The sequence below is a fragment of the Gekko japonicus genome, unplaced genomic scaffold (genome assembly GCF_001447785.1).
Source record: "Gekko japonicus isolate JY-2015 unplaced genomic scaffold, Gekko_japonicus_V1.1 scaffold868, whole genome shotgun sequence".
Lineage (NCBI taxonomy): Eukaryota > Metazoa > Chordata > Lepidosauria > Squamata > Gekkonidae > Gekko > Gekko japonicus.
In genome coordinates, this window is record NW_015175381.1 from 738257 (window position 1) to 744107 (window position 5851).

Genomic DNA, 5851 nt, shown 5'->3' on the forward strand with positions numbered 1-5851 from the left:
TGGGGTTGGGGGGGTTAACTCAAATGTGCGCATGCTCCCTTGGGTGCTTGTGTGCATCCGTGGAGACTTTGAGGGGAAAAAACCTTTTTGTGAGGGGACATGGGCGGGCGCCGGAACTACCACCGGAAACGCGATCAGACACCCGCCCTTGCCCCGTGGTTTCAGGAAACTAGTACCTCCGAGGTACTAGTTTTTTACCGCACATCTTCTGCGGGAAGCCTCAGGTTCGCCACGGGAGCTCTACGCTTCCCAGATGTGGCGGTGAGATCGCACCCGGAAAATCCACCTATCTTCCGTCCCTCTAGCGTGCATAATGCTCCGTGTGACCGCAGCCAATGATTATTTTATTCATACTAAGAACAGGACATGTGATTTGTTTTACTAGGATTTAGAGGTGAGTTGTGCGGGGAGCAGAGTGGTCCCCAGAGTTAAGTGGCTCTTCACAGCCATACTTTCCATCTAGGGATGACAGTCTCCAGGTGGAACCTACAGAGTTTACAGAGATCAGTTCACTGGGAGAAAATGGATGCTTTGGAGGCCAGACTCTATGGCATTGTAGCCCACTGAGGCCCCTGTTCTCCCCATATATAATGTCCCATCACTGTAAAATCAATGCCCAGGCCAAACCCCTGGACCTAGAAACACAGAATTCGGGGAGAGCATTCCTACCATCATGTAGATGCTCAATAAGAAGGAATTTTTAGAAATCTGACCCCTAAGGGGGTCAAAAGGGGGTAAAATATGCTCCCCCCCATCGCTTCTTATGTGGCTGCCAGGCTGCTGCCTCCTTGCACCCCCCACTCTCTGAGCTCAGTGTTCTGAGGTTTTAAAAAAAACAGTTACAGGAGACTGCAGAGAGCTAATGACAGTTGAGGAAATCAGGAATGGCCAACCACCTGTGAGATGCAGCAGTGCTGCTGGCCCAGCCTCCCTGATGGCTTCAAACACATTCCCCCACCTCCTACACCAGACAGGCAGCTGTCTGTCAGGTGCAGCAGTAGGTGCAGAGTGCTTAAAGCCATCAGAGAGCCCACTCCAGCAGTAACACCTTAGTAATCCTGCTGTCCCAGCTTTCAAAATAGCTTGCAATACCCCTGCCCTCCCACACTGGACAGGCAGCTGCCTGTCAGGTGTAGGAGAGGGGGTGGGATGCTTACAGCCATTGGGGAGGCTTGCTCAGCAGGATTGTGTTAGTGCTGCTGCTGGCCCAGCCTCCCTGAAGCCTTTAAACACACTCCCCCAACACCAAACAGGCGGGGGTCTGTCAGGAGTAGGAAGAGGGCCAGGGTACTTTAATCCATCAGGAGGCCACCCAAGCAGAAACACCTTAGCAGTGCTGCTGGGGCACCCTCCCCAATGGCTTTAGGCACACTCCCACCCACTCCTCTTCCACCTGACAGGCGGTTCTCTGTCAGGTGCAGGGGCAGAGCTTTGAAAGCCATCAGGAAGGCTGCCAGCCCTGCCTCCCCAATGCCTTCAGACATGCTACCCCTCCAACACCTGACAGACAACTGCCTACCAAGGGTTGGAAGGGGTGTGGAGTTCTTAAAGCCGTTGGGGAGCCTTGCTCAGCAGCATTGCCTTAGTGCTGCTGCTGGCTCAACCTCTCTGATGCCTTTAAACACACACACCCTTACATCAGACAGGCGGGTGTTTGTCAGGTGTAGGAGCAGGGCCAGGGTACTTTAATCCATCAGGGAGGCCACCCCAGCAGGATCACCTTAGCGATGCTACTGGCCCAGCCTCCCCAATGGCTTTAGCCACACTCCCACCCACTATGGAAATATACCCCAAATTTGTAGAAAAATGGTTTCCTGTATTAGGTTATTTAACTTCTCACAATGTGGGTTCTAGAAAATTGGTTCATATGAGCTTGCTTAATATCTGATTGCTCAGATGTTGTTTTGAATACATAGTTATGTCCCACTTCTTAAATGTAACATAAATGAGAAGCATTTTTATTTTTAAAAAGCATGCCCTGCATTCCCCCCCCCAAAAAAAATTCAATGCCCAGGCCAAACCCCTGCACCAAGAAACCCTAAATAAGGGGATTGCATTTGTCCCATGAGGTCAACCCCCACTACAAAGAGATTTTTGAGAAACACAACCCATAAGGGGGGAAAATGGGACAAAATGTGTTCCCCCAATTGTTTTCCCTGTGCCTGGCAGGCTGCTGTCTCCTTGCCCCCTCCTCCCCCGATTGGTCAATTGTGTAGCTCAGAGTTCTGAGGTAAAACCTGCCTGCTTGCACCCACCTCCCTCTGTGGATCTCAATGTTCTGAGGTAAACTTCACATTTCAAACTTCACATCATCAGTATTATAACTGGATTTATGGAACTTAAATACCATAGCAAAGCACGGGTATCAAGCTAGTTTATTACTACATTAACATGAATAAGTTGCAACAAGGGACATACATTCATACCTTTGATCCTGGTGGAGGAGCAAGGCCTAGGAATGAATAAATAATATTTTCTTCTTTTGCAGAGAAAAAGGAGTCAAAATCCTGAAAAAGAGAATTCAAACATACACCAAGAAGTTTGTAAGAATCATATTTAAAAGGGACTAGACTGTACAAATCTCTCTCCACAGCCTGAAATCTGGAACCACCGCTAATAAACAAAGCTGTAGTCCTACAGTGTTAAGCTTCTTACAGTGCATTTAATGCAATCAGATTCAAGAAGCTTAACTGTGCAGAGGACTGCAGACTAGAAAATTATTCACTGCTTTCACATATTAACAATGAAAACAAAACCACCTCAATCCACAGTCCAGCATGTGGATTTCATTAGCCTTGCCAACTCCAGGTTGGGAAATTCCTGGAGGAAAAAGAGGGCAGGGTTTAGAAATGGGATGGAGAATATTGCTGTAGGGCCAGCCCTCCAAAGCAGCTACGGTCGCCAATATCCAGCTGGTGGCTGGAGATCTCCTGCTATTACAACTGATCTCCAGGCAACAGAGATCAGTTCACTTGGATAAAACGGCTACTTTGGAAGTTGGACTCTAATGGCATTATGCCCCAAATCCCATCCTCCTCAGGCTCCACTCCCCAAATCTCCAGGTATTTTCCAACTTGGATCTGGCAACCCTAAAAGCAGCCATTTTCTCCAGGGGAATGGATCTCTGTCATCTGTAGATTAGTAGTAATTGCAGGAGATGTAGGCCAGTGGAGTGGTTCCAGGTGGTCACAGACCTGTTGGGATCTAACCTGCATGAGGAGGTGACCATTTTGCTCAGTACTTTGCAGATAAAATCTCTCACATCCATTCCAACTTGGACTGTATGTTAGCAGTGACATGGTGCCAGAATGCCAACTCATCCATTCAGTTTATTCAGTCTAAGGATGTGGACAGGATCCTTGGAAGTCTGCAGCCTACTACCTGCTTGTATGACCCTTGCCCTTCCTGGTTACTTCAACCTGCTTGGGGGGGGGGGTTCAAATAATAGTTAATTTTTCCTTAAGAAAGGGGGTGGTTGCATTTACTTCTAAAGAAGCCTACTGTGGCCCAAGGAGATCTCAGTAATTATTGACCAGCTTCAAATGCTCCATTCTTGTGCAGGGTGATTGAATGGATGGTGGCTGGACAATTCCAAGCTTTCCTAGATGAGGCAAAGATCCTTTTCACTCTGGGTTCAGGCTATGGGACTGAAACAGCCTTGGTCACTCTGGTTGATAACTTGCACGGAGAAATGGATAGACAGAAGAATCCAGATAGACTCTGTGGATTCTTCTGGACTTCTCAGTGGCTTTCAGTACCATTGATCATGGTAACCTTCTAGATCACCTTTCTGTGATGGGCCTGGGAGGCACCATTCTGCTATAGTTCCAGTCCTATCTGGAGGGTAGATTTCAGAAAGCGATTTTGGGGGACTGCTGCTCAGTCCCTTGGCTTTAGATCTATGGGGTCCCAAAAAGTTCTATCTTGTCCCCTGTGATAGTAACATCTACATGAAACAGCTGAGTGAGGTAATTTGGAGATTAGGGTTAACCCTGAACTCTATCTTGTGCTTCCAACTGAACCATGAGGCTGTAGAAACCCTGAACTGGTGCTTCGAGGCTGTTTTGGAGTGGATGAGGGCTAATAAATAGAAGCTTAATCCTGATAAGATAGAAGTGTGACTGGTGGGTGGAAAGTCTGACCTGGGATTTAAGATGTCACCTGTTCTGGATGAGGTTGCCTTCCCCTTGAAGGTCCATAGTCTGGGGGTACTCTTGGACTCGGTCCTAGTACTGGATTTCAGTAAAGCTTTTGACAGGGCTCCCCATGATATTCTGATGGGTAAACTAGAGTATTGTGGACTGGACTCTAAGATAGTTATGTAGATAGGGAACTAGTTGGAGGACTACTCTCAATGAGTACTTGTCAATGGCATTTCATCTGAATGGAGGGAGGTGTCCAGTGGGCTGCTACAGGGCTTGGTTCTGGGCCCGGTACTTTTCAATATTTTTATAAATGATCTGGATGAGGGTGTGGAGGGGCTACTCATTAAATTTGCAGATGACACCAAGTTGGGAGGAGCAGTGAACACACCAGAAGATAGAGACAGAATTCAACGAGATCTGAACACACTGGAAAAGTGGACAGACGTGAACAAGATGCAATTTAACAAAGATAAGTGCTGAGTTCTACATCTGGGTAACAGAAATTAGGAACAGGCTTACTGGATGGGGGATACACTTCTAAGTAGCAGTGTGTGTGAACAAGATCTTGGCGTATGGGTAGACTGAAAGTTAAAAATGAGCAGCCAGTGTGATGCAGCCACAAAAAAGGCTAATGCGATCTTGGGCTGTATCAACAGAGGCATAACATCCAAATCACAAGATGTGATAGTCCTGCTGTACACTGCATTAGTCAGGCCACACCTGAAGTATTGTGTGCAGTTTTGGAGGCGTCACTTCAAAAAGGATGTGAACAGAATGGAGTGGTTGCAGAGGAGAGCAACGAGGATTATCGGGGGCCTGGAGACCAAGCCCTATGAGGAAAGACTGAGGGACATGGGAATGTTCAGTCTGGAGAAGAGGAGGCTGAGGGGGGACATGATTGCTCTCTTTAAGTATTTGAAGGGCTGTCACTTAGAGGAGGGCAAAGGAGCTGTTCCTGTTGGCAGCAGATAATACGACTCGCAATAATGGGTTTAAAATAAGGGTGGGAAGGGATCGGCTGGATATTAGGAAAAACTTTTTTACAGTAAGAGTTCTGCAACAGTGGAATCAGCTACTTAGGGAGGTGGTGAGCTTCTCCTCACTGGCCGTCTTTAAGCAGCATCTGGACAAACACTTGTCAGGGTTGCTCTAGGCAGATCCTGCACTGAGCAGAGGGTTGGACTAGATGGCCTATATGGCCCCTTCCAACTCTGTGATTCTATGATAAGCAGATGGCAGCTGCGGACTGGAGTGCATTTACCAGCTTTGACTGTTTAGCCAGCTGTGGGGACATTCTGGAAGTGGGAAGTGATCTCACCACTCATTCCCCCCAAAACAGTGACGTAGCACACAATGTGCCTGCATCACCCAGAAGTGATATCGGCACGTTGGCGACATCAGGGGCAACGCTCTGGACTTTGGGCAAAACTCTATGGTAAAATCAGCATCAAATGTGCAACATTGCTGTTTGGGGGGGGGATTCCCTCCTGCCAGCCAGCTGGCCAGTGGCGAGCAGGAGCCTGCAAAATTGGAGGATCCCCTGCCCCCACTGGGCAAATGGCAACCCCAACTGGAGTGGATCCTAGGGACCATTATCACTTGTCTTAGTCCATCTACACTGGTCCCCAATTTGCTTCTAAGGCACAATTCAAATGTTGACCTTAAAAGCCCTATATGGTTTAATAATCCCTTATGAACCCACCTAA

General features: G+C 47.8%; 1 long non-coding RNA gene across 1 annotated transcript in view; it reads right to left on the bottom strand.

Moving 5' to 3' along the window:
• Window positions 1-2502, bottom strand: part of LOC107122478 — a 35732-nt gene extending 33230 nt beyond the window's left edge. Inside the window, exon 1 of the long non-coding RNA XR_001482922.1 lies at window positions 2427-2502. This is a non-coding gene — a long non-coding RNA (uncharacterized LOC107122478). The remainder of the gene's footprint in view (window positions 1-2426) is intronic.
• Between the last annotated feature and the right edge of the window lie 3349 nt (window positions 2503-5851).